The 16,916-nt window shown below is 40.4% G+C and overlaps 1 long non-coding RNA gene across 2 annotated transcripts in view; it reads right to left on the minus strand.

The window, feature by feature from the left end:
* LOC139080224 (uncharacterized) overlaps positions 1–16,129 on the minus strand; it is a 39,273-nt gene extending 23,144 nt beyond the window's left edge. The window contains exons 1-2 of one of the 2 annotated variants that reach the window (XR_011534546.1): positions 16,047–16,129; positions 15,823–15,893 (exon numbers count right to left, since the gene is read on the minus strand). This is a non-coding gene — a long non-coding RNA (uncharacterized lncRNA). Of the gene's footprint in view, positions 1–15,822; positions 15,894–16,046 lie in introns of those variants that run through there. The other variant, XR_011534548.1, reaches the window with a different exon arrangement.
* Positions 16,130–16,916: the final 787 nt, after the last annotated feature.

A 16,916-nucleotide genomic window follows, 5' to 3' on the forward strand; every position in this document is an offset into this window, starting at 1 on the left:
CTCACTGCACTATGTTGACACTTTGTTGGGAAACTTCAAACTCACATGAGTCAGTCACCTACCAACGTGGGAGTTTGGAAGTTGGTGTGTTACTCTTGGTCCTGCCATTTGGGGTCACCAGAAAGCAGGATCCCAGGGACTTCAGAAATGAAATGAGGTAGGAGCCACCAATCTATTCCAGACCAGGCGACAGAAACTTTGAAGGAAAACTCCAAACACGACCACGGGTCAAACCCTTCCACACGATGGAAAGGTTTCAAAATCAATAAAGACAATTCATCACTTTGGGCGGTTACACCAAAGTCATGAATATATCTTTGACGATGGACTTCTTTATTGCTTTCTATCTCCTTTTGTTCAATAAGCATGTATTCAACATGTTTTATGTGCTACGCTTTCTGCTAGGTGCTGTACAAAGACTAGAAAATCATTAACTCTGTCCCATAGTGGGTGGTCATTGAATATTGTTAAATCAGTGAATCAATGAATGAAGGAATCAAGCTCAATAAATCAGGTTAGGCGAGAAAACATAGATAAGCAAGTGGTATGTACGGAATAGAGTGTAGTGAGTTACCAGTTCCACCCAGAGTGGCAGAGAAAGCCCTCAGACTTGAGGTGACAATTGAGTGGACAATGGCCAGATGAATGGGGGAGGAAGAGGTCTCTAGCCCACCATCTGTCTTTGTAAATAAGGTTGTACTTGAACACAGCCATGCCCATTCATTTACATTTTGTCTATAGCTGCTTTCCTGCTACAACAGCAGCACCAGGAGTGGCAACAGAGACCACAGGACCTACAAAACCTAAAATATTTGCCATATATTCAAGGCCCTGTAAGAAATTCCCAATTGCTGGAACTCAGGGATCCTAAAAGAGGCTCAGTGAGACATGAAACAGAAAGGCAAGCAGGGACCAAAGGCTGAAGGCTCTTCTGTGCCATATTAAGACATTTGGTCTTGATTCTCTAAGAAATGGGTAATAGGGGAAGTTTTGCTCTTAGAAATGTCTCCCATGTGTCAGGATAGATAGGAGAGAGGCAAGATCGCAGGAGAAGACCAGCTCTCCAAATCTTACATCTCTGACAAATTTCTTGATTCAGCAAACATCAGAGAGCTTAATGTTTGTCATTATGCATCTTGCTATATGCTTGGGAAACAGAACCTGGCACCCAGAGACACTTAATCAGTGTTTATTGAATAAAGGATTTAAGGAAGGAATAAAGACAATATTTTAATAGCATCATTATTAAAAGGTTTCCTGAATAGGCCATCTCTGCCGTGAAACCGCCAACTGAGATTCCACCCTAACAGACACTGAGATCCAGGCTCGAGGAGGTTAATAGTGAAACACAAGCCAGACAGAAATTCCTTCCCTTCATCTCCGGTGCCAACATCATCAAATACCAGCCACTGGCCAAACCTGTGTTTATTCCATGCCCTGTAGCCTAATGAGAGGGGATGGGACAAAAAGCAGTTCAGCTAACAACTGTCATAAAAATAATAATTTCACTTGGTTTCATGTGGCATCTTTCATTGGAAGATCTTGAATCATTTTTTTCTCTTGTGTAACTATTATTTCCATTTTATTTCCACTAATGGAAAAGCCAAAGCATAGAGAGAGGTTGTGACTTGCCCAAGGTCACTGAGCAAACCAGAAAAGCAGTTTTTAAAAGCTGAGAAGGATTTCAGGATATGTGAAATCCAGTTTCCTTCCCAGTCTAGAATGAGCCAGATTCATGACTCAATAAGGAACACAACATCATCCAAGCTCAATGTCTCTTAAAAATGAGTCATGCTAGAGGAGACTCAGGGCACAAGGGTCTGTGTCAGGCACATGTTCTCAGTAGTCACACATAGTCCCTGCCCATCGATTTCAACACTTATCATGAAAGTTCATCATGGACGAAGAAGAGCTTATCAAAAGGTCCAGCCTACAGAAGTGGGGGGATTTGGCTTGTGGGTGTCTGTCCTTTTGACCATTCCCCTAGCTCCCACTGCCTATGAAATCCAATCCTCCTCGTCCTTTTATTCATCAAAAGCCTCTGTGAGCGTAGCCACAAGTTCCACTTGGTCTGTAATGATCCTCTATTCCCCTTTTATCTCAACGTGAGTACTAATGAATCTCACTTTCACTCTAAAAAATGCCCCGATTTGAACCATGAAATAATTGTATGGTCACTCTAGCTCTGACAAATCAGGAGGCCTCTATGCTCAATCCAAAAAGCCTTCCTCTAATCACGATTGTTCTGTCTCAGCCACTTATGTTTCCCAGATCCAGGATCTTGAACTCAAGAAAGATCTGAACTCCCAATCAGTTCAGGGAATCTCCTCTTATGGGTAGTTTAATCTCTATGCAAATGTTTCTGGTAATAGAGTTTGCTGCCCAGCCCATAGAACAATTAATTACTAATTGTTAGAAATCATTTCCTTACCTTGTACCACAATCTGCCTTTCCACATCTTTCATATGTTGATCTTCACACTATTCTCAAGAAACCAACAAATCAATCCTCCTTTCTATTCCATAAGAGAGCCTCCTAAAGTCCTCTGTTCTCCAGCCCAAACACCCTCAAGCATCAGGAACAAATTCTAGCAGAACTTTTAGGAATGTGGTTTCAGAGTCAGACATACATGGATTCAGGTCTGAACTCTGTCACTCCCTAGCTAGGGGACATTTAGCAAACACTTAACTTCTCTAATTTCATTTTCCTAGTTTGTAAATTTGAACAAATATTAACTACATGAGCTAGGCACTGCTAGTTACCTAGCCAATAGCCATGCTCCTTTCTTCCTTTCTAATCAAGGGGCTCACTTAAACATTCTTGGATTACCAGACTCCCTTGCAGCTAGGTGTGGGCATGCAACACAGTTCTGGACAATGGGGTGAAACCAGAGGTACCAGCTAGAGTTTCTGAGAAAGCTTGTTAGAGGGGCCATATTCAGCTTGCATTCACTGTTTTAGTTTTTGCCACCTAGCTTTTGCCCTTCTTCCTTCTTTCTGCCTAAAAATCAGTTGTGATGCATGAATTAGAACAGCCATGTTGAAACATGACGAAGAAAACTCCCAGAGAAGGAGCCTGGGTTCTTGATAGCATCATGGGGCCCCCATACTCACCCTGAAGTATGTACTGCTAGACTTCTTATTCCATGAGAAAAATAAATCCCACATTTGGTTAAGCCATTGAAGTTGAATTTCTGTTACCTGCAGCTAAACAATCTTAAATAACACATACTTCAGAGACTTGTTGTGAACATAAAATAAGCTTACTACATTAATGAATACACATAGCAAATACACAGTAAATGGTTTGTAATTATCACTACCATGATTATTATCATTATTACTTATTGCCACAGGCCTTAGAGACAGGGGCAAGAATATGTAGCTATGGCAATCTTTTGTTTTTTTCTTTTAAAAAGTCAAAAATCTTTTCATTTAATTCCACTGCTTTATAATATGTAAGTTTAAAACTTGACAGAATTACAAGATTTATTCAACAATCTATAAGCATGGTGGGAGAACGTAACATAGTCCTCTTGGTAAATGACAGATCAGAGATGCTGTGGACTGAATGGGTCACCCAAATTTCATATGCTGAGGCCCAACCTGTGAGCTCGTGTCAGGAGGCAGGACTTGGGAGGTGATGAGGTCATGAGGTTGGAGCCCTTGTGAATAGGATTAGCGGCTATGGCGATCTTGATGACCTCCAATAGCACTGGTACAAAAACACCTGTGATCTCTCAAGCATGAAAAAAAGTCAGTTGCAGATGTTTGGACAAGAGGTGTCTCTGTTAGCGGCTAATAAAGCCAGATCTTCAAAGCACCTGTCAGATCCCAGAAGCACAGAGTAATGCAATTCCACTTAGGAGCAAGCTCTTTCTGTCTTGGAAGCCCTGCCTGGTTGCCTTCCTTGCCAGGGAATCCATCTACAGTGTATAGGGTGTCTCCTGAAAGTGCAGGCTTCTCTGAATGACAAGCAAAGCACAACACTGTAAGGATGTCAGTATTTCACAAGAACATAGTTTCTGCTGAGAAATCAAAGCCACACCTAAAACCCGCTGACCACAGGATCATGTGCTCAGATGCAGCACTGGAAAATGTAATTCGCTTTCCAAAGTGAACTGCCAAGATCAGACACGGATGGGCCTTACCTGGAGTCCACCAAGCCATAGATCCATCCACCTCCGCTCCGAGTCCGCAGATAGAGAGTGGAACAGTGAAAAAGAAAACCAACGAAATAATCGCCTATGGGTCTTCGAGTCAAACAGACCTAGAGTTCAAATTCCAGCGGGTCACTTACAAGCTGGGTAACTTGGGGCAAATTTTCCTGTCTGAGCTGCAGTTTTCACATCTGTAAAATTGGGATGAGAATGTTCATTTCGCAGGTTTGCAGGGGATTGAAGGGGACAGAGTGTGTAACCGTGCCTGGCACAGAGTTATCATTAGTTTCCCTTCCTTCTCTATCAGCAGGACGACCCTGGACAACTTACTTTATCCATCCCCCAAGCCCAAGGAGGGAACTCAGCTCAGGTCACTGCCACTGACTGCCACTCACTGCCTCTGACCTGCGTCATCATCCATGTTTTCAGGCCACATTTGGGGAGCCAAAGCTTTCCCCAAAGCTGAGGTCATAAAGTAGAAAAAGACAAAGCTCTTCTTTCAGAGAGCAGGTTGTGTTGGTTGTGCGCAAAGCCATCTCTCTGTTGTCAACCTGCCCCTGGGTACAGAAGTCCCCAGGAAACTCAGCAGGAAAGGGCTGGTCCATTTGGCCCTCCCCCCCCACAACAGTCATACCTGACACCTAGACAAAGAGCTAAGGAGTGGGGAGCTGCTTCACCTACTCTCTCTGTCCTCTGGACACAGCACCCTTGAGCCCCAGCCTCAGGCAGGACGGGATATGACAGTCACAAGATTCACACCCCAAGCCATGAAGCATGCTCTTCTTGGCTCATATCATCACCTGGCAGGTGTCCTTGGGAGTTGGTTCCATAGCTACAGTGATACACACAGCATTTTGCTCACCTCTGCGTCATGGAAGCTGCCACTAATATAATCTCCACTTTTCCTTTTAACCATTGGCTTATCCGGGGACATTCATCAAACAGGATTTGTGGTGATTGAGACTGGCTAGATATCTGCACACACATTTCTCTGTAACTCCATAAGCTAGCCACGTAAATCCATGCAGAAACTGGAAGTTCAGGGTCCACATATCATGGCTCAACACAAAATGTATTTTGTCACAGAGGGTAAGAACAGATCAACTAGCAATAGCAAACAGTAAGCATTAACTCTATGCCAGGCTCTGAGCTGAGCACTTCACTTTCTATTATTGTTATCTCCATTTTAAAACTGGGGATACTGAGGCTTCCTGGCATATTCTAGATATTAATCACTTATAAATTTTAGATATTATAAATCTTTTCTCATTCTCTCACCTTTCTGCAGATTTGGCTTATTGTGTCTGTCTTTTAATAGATATTGTTAATTTTTTTAAGTGTAGTCAGATCTATTAAATTTTCAACCTCTGGTTTGCATTTTGAGGATCTTCTTTAACGCTTCCAGTATCTTCTTCTATTAGCTTTGTAATTTTATTTCTGCGCTGGATTTCTCCTTTGTATGTGCTTGAGATAGTGAACCAATCTATTCTTCTTTATATAATGATCCATTTCCCCACTACCAGTTAGTGGATTGGGAGTCACTCATCCTTTGCCCACTGATTTATGGTGCCACATTGATCCCATGGCAGGTTCTCATATAGACTCAGAGGTGTTGCCGACTCTGTTCTTTTCCATAGGTCTATTGGACTGCTCCTACACCAGTTCCACACTGGTTTTATCTGGGAGGGTGAGTCCGTCCTCTGCTCTTTCTTTCAAAATTACTTAGACGTCAAGAACCATGATTCCTCTGTATAAATGTGGAATAAGTATGTTGAGGACCTCACAAAAAACCTTGCCATAATTTTAACATTCAACTTACGGGTAAATTGTAAGGGAAACCAACACGTATTTACATGTCAAAGACATGGTATATCTTTCCATTTATTCAGATCTTTTCTTTTAAATATGGAATTGAGTTTTTAAATTTTCTGAGAAAAGTCTTTATTAGGTTATTTCCCATATACTTTACAGTTTGAGAATGGTATCTTGTTTTCTGTTATATTTTCTAGATGATTTTCCTGAAGTTGATAAAGACTAATAGCTTTTAAAAACTGATCAGGTATTCACTATCCTTGCTGAAATCTTATTTTAGTTTGCTGGTTAAATCTGCTCATCCAACCTTTATATCTCCTTTTCCTTTTTTCTTCTCTTCCTGTATTGGCCAGAAACTCCAATATGTAAAACAGTGAACAGTTAACTGGTGTTAAACAGTAACAGTGAAAACAAAGTGTCTAAATTTTCCTTTAAAATCACATTGTATGGTTCTTTACAGTTTTTAAACAGCATCCTGACCCACCGTACCATTTGAATTTTACTAACACCCCGAGGAGGCGGGGGAACAAGTCTTGGCCCATTTTACAGATTAGACTCAGTATAGTCATGGTTTGAAGATCACGTGACTAGAAAAGAACAAAATTCAGATTCAGGTCTTTTAAGCTTCAAGTTCTCTCACTGCAGTAGGCTAACTTAGATCTAGTCAAAATGTATAAAACTACACAATTTAATTCAGTAATATACTATGTGAATTTTTATTTAAATCTCACAGCATGCTAAAAAAGATGACCTGATATAATCCTATTATTTTTGAAGAAAGCTGTAGCAGTTGACACCAAAGTTTCTAAAGATTTTGAAGGTTTAAGAGCCATATGTCCATATCAATTGGGGTTGTAATTCTCTTATAGAATTTGGGTCTATTCAATGGCAAAATAGTCAGTTAAATTCATCAATCTTTTATATTATTTACCTATAGGTGTATATCGGGCCTCATTCCAGAAACGATTTTTAAAACCTCTTACAAACTGTATCATGTAGAAGCTGAACTAAAACTTATAATAAAGATTGGGAAAATACGGACTAACAGGCAGAGCTGCTAAGCTTGAAAAAATTGTTCATCATTAAACAGAAACGTTTCAGCATAAATCTAATACTTCATTACTTCATGAAAACGGAGATCAGATGCACCCTTTACAGTCATTTCATAGCATCATCAATAGAAAAAAATTGGGCCTACACAATGGCAAAACTGTCGGTTAATTTGGTCAGTTTAGGTAAAGAAGTCTGTTCTGTGAGACAGAGAGAAATTGGAAGAGAAATATTAATCAAATTGATTTTACTAATATTGCGATGCAGCCACAACTTTCATTTGGTTGGACTCATTCAAACATTTAAAAGCTGCCATAAAAATAATATTGCTATTTCCATTTTCCAAAAGGAAAAACTAACTAAATCAATTTCTTAGCTGTACAAAAATAGCCTGCTGGGAAATGACAGACTGTGAGCAGAGCTCATGAATTAAACCCAACTTTGGTCTGCCAGTTCTGGGTAATCAAGCTCCACAATTTGCCCGTGGAAATCAGCGACTCTTAAATGCATGGAATGACCCCTCAACAGACAAACAGGGAGACGATTCCCACGGCCCCTTTAAAACACTAACCATCCGGAGGTAGTTAGGGACTGCATTTGTTTTTTCTTCCCATTGCTCGCATTTCCACTTAGGGAATGTGTGAGAGAATATCATCTCTCTATGCTGCTGTCACTTGGAATGTACACACGATGCTGACTGTTGAAGGGGTGCCAGGCTAAAAGAGCAAGAAAACACACCTACAGATGAAGAGCTGCTCCAGTAAGAGGAATCAAGGTCTGTTCAAAGAGGAACCAGAAAACTGTAGCCTTCTGTAAATGCTGCTTTGCAAAGTAAGTAATAAAATACACTAATGCAACCAAGCAGAACGCTTACATAACCGTGACCAGAATGAGGGCAAAGGGATTGATCGCTCCAAATCCATCTCAGTTATTTCAAACACTGATTTCCCTTGAAACGGCATATACTTTATAACGAAATTCACTTCGAGTTACCTAACAAAAATCTTGTTTTCATGGGAAATAAATATTGTCAGAAAGAATAATAGATTCTCTTGTAAACCCTCAAGATTATACAATTGAGCCTTGAACAAATGAAGGGAAAAATAGGCTGCAGAACAAGGTCATCATGGAGGCAGCAATTTCTATGTAATCTCTTCTTGTCAGCGAAAGGGGAAAAAAAAAATCACAATTGGAGTTAAGTTTCCTGTGGGAGAATACCACGATAGCTAATAATACAGTGGCTGTCTGTGTTGAGTGAATTTTCTTTTTTAAAAAAGTGCTTGTGCTTGTTAAACACATGAACTGTAAGCGTTTATAATTGGCCAACTGATGTCCCCACACCTGTTCATTCAGGCGTTAGACCAGGCACTTGTAAAGCGAATGAATGTATCTGTACAGCCACGGGTAAAAATAACCTGAACTATTCTTGTGACATTATCAAAACTATCTGACCAAATAGAAGATTGTGTTTCATGGGATAAAGTAGTCAAATTAGATGTTTCCTCACGTTTATGACTGATCCATCCTATTCACTGTGTACGAAATAGCTGACCTGCATTCCAGGAGAATGACTAGCAACCAAATTTAAGGCTCTTCGCTCAGGGGCTTAACCACCGGTTTCACCACCTCTGAGGCACAGCTTCTGAATGTGCTGCTGTCACACAGAGACCCGATACTTGGTACACAACAGAGGAGGAACACTTAATTCAATTGACACTGTGTCAGCTCTGCGGGATAACCATGGTGTTTCAGTGTTGGTCAACTCTTTAGAAATAATCAAGTTCAAGCGGAAGTTGGAGAAGTCACTTTCTTTTAAAGTGAGCTTAAATATATATGTAGATGTATGGAATCTCTCCAACGAGAAGTTCCCAAGGACAGCCGATTACAGGACCGCCAGTGATGTCACTCAGCTCACTCATTATTCTTTAGCCATCCTGGCAACGGATTCCTCGAAAAATCCAGGTGTGGTTGATCGAATCATTGCTCACAATTTTTCACATCCTTCTTATATTAAATTATTCAGCTACATCCTGTGTTATGTGACTCCACATTACTATCTACTGTGGGTAAAATATCTTCCCCATCCCATTTGTTTGGGGCATGGCCATACAGCTTGCTTTAGCCAATGAAATGTTCCTAAAAGTGCCGCAAGCCCTCCAAGGCGCTTGTGTGCTCGTGCCGCGTGCTATAAAAGGAGCAAGTTCCAGGAAGCTATTGGTCAAAAGAGAAGGAGGGAGACCTGAACCCTGGCGTCCAGCCAAGCCCAGCCAAGTTGCAGCTGATTCACAGGCCAATGTGAGAGAAATAAATGCTTGTTGTTTCAAGCCAGAGTTGTGGATGGTTGATTATCCCAGAGTATTGTGGCAAAGTGTCATCTTAGTGCCTTAGCACATACCATTCCCTCCACAAAGAATACTCTTCCACACCCACTCTTTGCCCAGTTAAGTCCTACTCATACTTCATATCTTGGTTTAAATGTCTTGTACATAGGACAGATGTTGCAGATCAGATTAACTCCTCCTCCACATCCTGTATTTCTTCTTTTGTAAGATTCATCACATTTGTAATTATTTGGTCCATGTCGTCCAACTAGCCAATAAGAAAAATAAATATATCTCCCCGTCATCTTAAAAACTGATTTGTTTTAAAGTGATGGTTTGGCATAAAAGAAAAAAATTACATAGTGTTGCTATTAATGATTGCTTAATTTAGATATTTCAAAATATCATGCCTATGTGCCATGAAATGAGTCCATTTTTGAAGCAATTTAAGATAGAATTCATCTAAGAAGAAAATTTACAATTGGCACTTGGTTTATTTCAAACATTTGTCATTAAGTGACTCCATCCTTTTAAAAGAATGAAATCTATCTTTCTTATTTTTAAAAAATTTTCCATTCTTAATTCATTTTTTTAGAGTTGGCATTTATTTTTTTCAAAACGTGGTTCTTTGCTCCCCCAAGTAGGTTTTGCATCAATAGAATTCTATTTAATTTAAATCAATTTTTTCTTTTGCCAAAAGCAACATATGTCCATCAAAGAAAGTTGGAAAATGCAGATAAGTATAAAGAAGGAAAATTTATTTCTGTAATTCCATTACCCAGAGAGAACCACTATATATCCTTCCAAATATTTTTTTTGAGATTTTATTTTTTTTTTCCTTCTTCTCCCCAAAGCCCCCCAGTACACAGCTGTATATTCTAGTTGTAGGTCCTTATGGTTGTGCTATGTGGGATGCCGCCTCAACATGGCCTAACAAGCGGTGTCGTGTCCGCGCCCAGGATTTGAATTGGCGAAACCCTGGGCCGCCAAAGTGGAGCATGTGGACTTAATTACTTGGCCAAGGGACCGGCCCCCAAATGTTTTTTATTCAAATACATTTTTTAAAAATAATGATGGAATTGTGTTGTACATTACCCATTTGGGGCTGCTTTTTCACTTAATTATCATGACTATCATTCTATACCAATAAATATTCATCTACAACATCTCTTTATTAATGGCCTTCCATCATATGGAAATACCACCATTTACTTGAGCAATTCTCTATTGTTGGAAATTTAATATATTTCACTTTGTTTTTGACCATTATCAGCAATACTTCTGTGAATGAGTGAAGACATACAATGAATCACTCAAAACTTTTAGAAAATGGCAGCTGCTCACTAGTATCTTGTGGTTCAGAGCACAGCAGATCATTATCGTGGCCATAATCTGTCTCTTTCCTTACATTTCTTACTGTGCATCTGGGACCATCATTTGCAAGAGGGTAAAGGTGAGTAGGTGAGATAAGAGCCTTTGGGGAGGGATTTTCACTTCTGGTCTCAGTAATAAATGTGCAAACAAAAACCTATAATTAACACATGATCAAAAATACCATAACAAAGAGTAGGCCCACATTGCGAAATGGGAATAAAATAAACAAAATGAAACATGTAGGCCACTGTGGTTTCACTATCTGCAGCTACAACTTCCATCTTTGCTAGACAAACATATTTTTTTCCCAATCTGGTTGGCTGCTATGACGAGTACCATCATCCTCATTTTACAGATATGGGAGCTGAGGCACAGAAAGGCAGACCAAAGTGTCCAAGGTCCCATGAGTTAGTGGCACAGACAGTGCTCTTTTCAAGTTCTCGGAGTTCTCCGTAATACTGGGAATTATTAAGAATAGGGAACAGGACATAGTGTAGCAGGGAGATTAACAGAAACATAATTCTCCTGAGAGACAACACGGAGACATCTGTTAGGTACCTAGCATGCGTCTAACATCCTCAGTGAGGGGATAATAAATATCTCTGTCCAACCCTCTAGGGCAATATGAGCATTATTGCTTAATTAGAAATTTGTCCCTTAAAGAGCTTAGATGCTCTCAAAAGAAAGATGCTGCTGAAAAGTGAAAATATTTTCTTCGCTTCTACTCTGCAAAAGAGGGAAAGGAGATTTGGCTCAGCTTAAGGAATGATTGGAAGACACATAAATTCTTTATCTAATCGTGTTAGGACTATGCTCTCGAGCTCTTTGAATAAACGGATGGTGAGTCCCCGTTGCACTTACACAACTTGCAATTCAGTGAAAATCTTCTACGCAACACAATCAGAATTGCTAATTAAGGAGCTAATCAGAAATGTCAGGGAGGGAAATAAAAGGATACATTTATGTTACAAACATTATCTCTTAACTGAAATAAATGTAAATGTATTCACCAAACTGGTGGCAGGGCACAGCCCTTTCCCTCACCAATTTCACTGGAAAGTTTCCAAAGTTACATTTTTTTACCTAAACCACACCCATAAGACCTTGCTTTTCGTTTCCAATTTTTTCTTTGTCGTGAGTGAGAACCTAAAGACGCTCATGAGCAAAACAGTGTAGATTTTATTATTTTTCCGAATATTTTCTCATTAATTTGGCATTATTGAGAATTTCCAAAGCACTCCATTTAAATTTTATGGTAATAATTCTCTCTCCCTCTCTCTCTTCAGACTCATGTTTCATCAGTTCACGTAATATTGAAGCAAACTGCATAATTTTAATAACAAGTAAAACTGGCACAAATATGTCAAGGCACAAACAATTCTGATTCTCAGAAAGCATGAAACTCAGCTCCTGGGGCAGCGATGGCCCGGCGTGGGCAGCCTCGTTCAGTGTGCTCTGAGCGCCAGCCGTGTTCTTACAGGAGGATCGAGAGAGCTGGTTCCTCCTACGAGTCACACGAGTGGAAATTGGCTAAAGGAGTGCCCACCACAGTTTTTACTAGTTAATTGTTAATACTAGGCAGTGTCTTTGTGGACAATGCCTGGTATCAGTCCCAGGAAGGAGTTTAAATTATACCTGTCACATTTGTATACTCAAAGTTTTAAAATCCCATCCTCCCCACCCCAATAAATCCCCAGAGTCTGTCAATTTGCCTATTCAAGCAATAATTTTAGGTTCTTGCTCCTGGATCCCTAAAAGACCCAGTTTTTCACCAGGGAAAGCCTCTTGAAATGGGAAGGAAGGGCTGGATAAACTAATTGAATCGCAAAACTTATTTTCTTCTGAGCACTTACAAACATCAGAAACTTTCTTATTAACTATTTCTTATTTTCTATTTCCCACGATTAGAAGATGCATTCCGTGAGAGCGGGGACCTCAACTGTCTCACCCACCTTTGTATTCTTGGCTCATCTGGGATAGTGCCCAGAGAACCTACACGATAAATGTTAAATGAATGATTGATTTCATCTGGCTGCCCTGAGCACACACGGCATAAACGTCTTCTACACTGATTTGATCTCACTCAATTACTAACTTTTTTTTCCCTTCTCCAGTGGTAGAAGTTTTCCAATTACTTGGCAAAAAGGCAGCCTGCGGAAGGTTAGATTCTAATCTTGTGTATATATCAGGTCAGAAAATTACTTTTGCTCCAGAAAATACGAAGGGCATAGTACAATGAGCAGGGCTGCATGCTGGCTGCTCTCGTTGGGCATGCCCAGGGATTAAGTACCGTGGTCCAGACCCAGCCTTAGTAAACCATCTCGTACATCTGCATAACTGAGAGCTACCAGCCACTGACAGGGTGACATTGTCCCCAAGCCCAGCACACTTCATGTCACCTCTCATTGCACCTACAGGCCAAGGCTGCTGTCAGAACTTCCAGTATCGGCCAAGACAGAACTGCCAAAATGTGAAAAAATAAAGAAAAAATGGATTTCATATCTGTGCTTTAAAACTTTGTTTTGCTTTATTTAAGTGTATGTTTTGTTTGGGTCCACTTAGATTTGTAACTGAAAGAGTAAGGCATGATGAAGGAAATTTTTGTTAAAATACATTAATGAAGACACCAATTATAGGTGGAAAGAACAAATCATTTTAAGAGACAGGAGCAAGTTTCCTCAGATGGATAAAAGAAAGAAGGAAGGAAGGTAGGAGAGAAGGAAGGAAAGAGAGAAGGAAGGAAGGAAGAAAAGAATTATTTTAGTTTCGTTAATAGGAAAGATAGTCAAGATTTCATGCTGGCCCCCAAAGCATAAACACAGCCACAATCTCCCTTCAAGCACGCCTTTCACAGTCTCCCAAGCTACAACTATAGCGTTTGCCTCAAATCTTCCCTCATCTTCACATTCAGCCATTAAGACCATTGAAAACTACCTTTAAAATGTCTGGCAAGTTCAACCCTTCTCCATCTCATCGATAACTGGTTCATTCAGGCTTTGGTCCTCGTAGCGATGGGCTACGACAACAGCTCTGAATGGTACACGTGTCAGTGGTCGGTCCCTGTGCTAATCCATCTCCATCCTTGCTGCCAACGGACTTCCCTCTCACCCAAACTCCTTGGCATATCATTCAAACTATCAGGTGGGCTCAGATCACCTGTAAAGTCTCATCTCATAACACACTCTTACGTTTCAGGCATAATTTGGAAATAGTGGGCTATATGAGTCTGAAGCTCAGTGGAGCAATCTGGAACAACCAAAAACTTATCAATATAGTACTTATTTATTCTTAAATGTTTCTATAGCAAATATGGTGATGCACCACCAGATTCTCCCTCCTCCCCTTCCCCTTTAAGACCATGATGCTCATTCCTCCAGCTGCTGAGAGCATTGGTTCACAGCTGAATCCCTTGTCAATGGAGCTGCCTCACCCAAGCTTACGTCACCTCCAAGACGGAAGCCCACAGCCACTGACTGATTGAAGCAGGACACTAAAGCCCAGACCCCTTGCCTTGATGGGGAATAACTCTGAAGTGTTCTCCCAGCTCCAGCGCTTTCCATGGGATAGGCTGAGTCCTCTATTGTGACTATATTTACAGTTCAGCTTCTCTCTCTGCCCAGTGCTGCTTCCCTTACTTCCAGGGAGCGCTTCCCAAAAACCTCCTACATGGAAATCTGTCTCAGAGTCCATTTCCAGAAACTCAACCAAAAGCAGTTTCTCTCTTCAAATTCTTTTTGAAATATTTCATGAATAGTGATTTCAATTTTAATTAATGTTCATGTTTGACCATTAAACATTTTTAAGCTTCTATTCTTATTCATAAGATTTAATTGAAAAAAAGGACATCTATATCTTTTTTAAAAAATCTATTCATGGGGGCCGGCCTGGTGGTGTAGAGGTTGGGTTCGCACTTTCTGCTTTGGTGGCCCAGGGTTCACCAGTTCAGATCCCAGGCGCAGACCTGTGCACTGCTTGTCAAGCCATGCTTTGGCATGAGTCCCACATGTAAGGTGGAGGAGGATGGGCACGGATGTTGGCTCAGGGTCAGTCTTCCTCAGCAAGGAAGAGGAGGATTGGTGGCAGATGTTAGCTCAGGGCTAATCTTCCTCCAAAAAATTAAAATTTAAAATTAAAAAAAAAATCTATTCATTCCCATCCATCTCCACTATCAGGTATTGCTTAAAATATTGGAACCAGAAATCTGGCTCTGTTATGTCTCAGCTGTGTAACTTCAGCAGGTGTCATAGCCCCTCTTTATCTCAGTGTCCTCATCTCTAAATTGAGTATAATAATAATATGTTACTCAAGGGATTGTTGTGAAGATTAAATGTTACCATATACAAAGCATTAAGAATGGTGCCTAGCAAAAAATGAGTGCTTAAGTTCATTGGGGTAACATTAGCTGTTATAATAAATAGAGCTAAAATTGTCCAATGACTCAAACACAATAGACAGCTCTTCCTCTTTTACGTAACTTTCCAAGGTGTTCCTGGTCCATCGGGGCAACGTTTCCTTACATGACTTTACAAAGACCTACATTAATGGATTCCCAATTATCTCCAGTACATGGCATCTCCATCCCTATCAGCCAGAAAAAGAGAAGAATAGAGAGGGGTACATATGGGAGATTTCCATGTGTTGGGTCTGGAATTGGAGCTTATTATATCCGCTCCTGTGCCATTGGCTAGAACATAATCGCATGGCCACACCTAACTGCAAGGAACCCTGGGAAATGTAGTCTAGGAAACGGATTTAGTAGCTATCTGCAGAGCAAACGTTGCTAAATTAATCACTATTAGTATCGCGCTCATTATTACAATATTTCCAGCTTGGGCTCTCATCTCCCCTCACCTGGAATGTCACAATAACCTCCTCATTGCTCTCCCTGCCTCCAGACTGTTCCACCAACCCAAACGCTTTCTCCACACCAAACCCAGAGTTATTATATAAAATCCAAGTCTGATCACATCACTCACCATCCCCCGACTGCTAGCTTACTAGCCTTCTGCGGCTCCCCCAGCCTCGGGCTCCAGTGAAAGCCCCTGCACTTCCTCCACGACCCAGTCACCACGTGTCCCTTTGGCCTCACCTCCAGTCACTCCTCACCTTGCAGCTGGCGTCTATGACTGGACACTGTGGGTCCTCAGCAGATGGGGCAGACAGGCCCCTATGGAGTCCTATGGAGTTTACATTTTAGTGAGATAGCTAAAAAAATAGGTAAACAAATAAACACACAGTATGAAGTAGTAAAGAGTACAGTGAAGAAAAAGAAAGGGTAAGGAAATGGACAGTGGTGAGCTAAATAAACAAACAAATAAATAACATCTTACATTTTACTGGCAAGAGATAGCCATTCCAGAGAGAGAGACACTGTGGACTTGCTCTTCACTATAATTACACACACCCTGTGACTGCATATTACAAAAGAGTTCTTATCGTTGACCTATATTTGTGTCCCTTTGAACTCCTTTTATGACTGCTATTCACGGAAATAATATAGAGCACTAAAGATTGCCTAATGTGCTATTTGTGTGGGATGTTAAGAGAATAATATAGTCTCTTATTGCCCCACTGGGGAGTGAGAGTACAAAGGGCTCATTTTTTTTCCCCACACCCTTCTCTACAGAAAAATTCTACATAAAAAGATTAATGAAATCAGGTTACACTCAAGTATGTAAAACTGTTATTTTTTTAATTACCTGAACAATCCTACTGTCACCTTGGTGACCTGAAAAATGTGACATTTATGATGTTCCTGTCATCTGACTGGATTTGGGTTTTCAAATCCAGGAGATGTGCCCTTGAAGATTTTCCTGTAGGTGCTGTTCATTTAATCGGGGTAAGCTGCTCCCATCTGACTTAGATCTTTAACGGTCAGATGTGAGCATGTGCCGTGCTGTGACATCCACATAAAGCCATGAATTTTCTCTCAGAATCCTCTATTAAAAAACTGGAACTTCTAACTCATAATAGTAAAAGGAAGCTGTAAACAATTTAATTGTCAAATAGATGGAGAATCTTTAAATAAAATTGGACTACTGTACAGTCATCAAAACTTAAGTTTTTGTAAAATACTCAATAGCATAGAAAGATAGGTGGGATATAAAACCAAGTAGAGAGGGAGAATGTAAAATAGTGTAAAGAATATAATTGCATCAGTCAGGTTTAGAAAACTTGAAATAATCTAAAAGAAGTCAGGA

Source organism: Equus przewalskii, chromosome 29 (genome assembly GCF_037783145.1).
Source record: "Equus przewalskii isolate Varuska chromosome 29, EquPr2, whole genome shotgun sequence".
NCBI classification, from domain to species: Eukaryota; Metazoa; Chordata; class Mammalia; order Perissodactyla; family Equidae; genus Equus; species Equus przewalskii.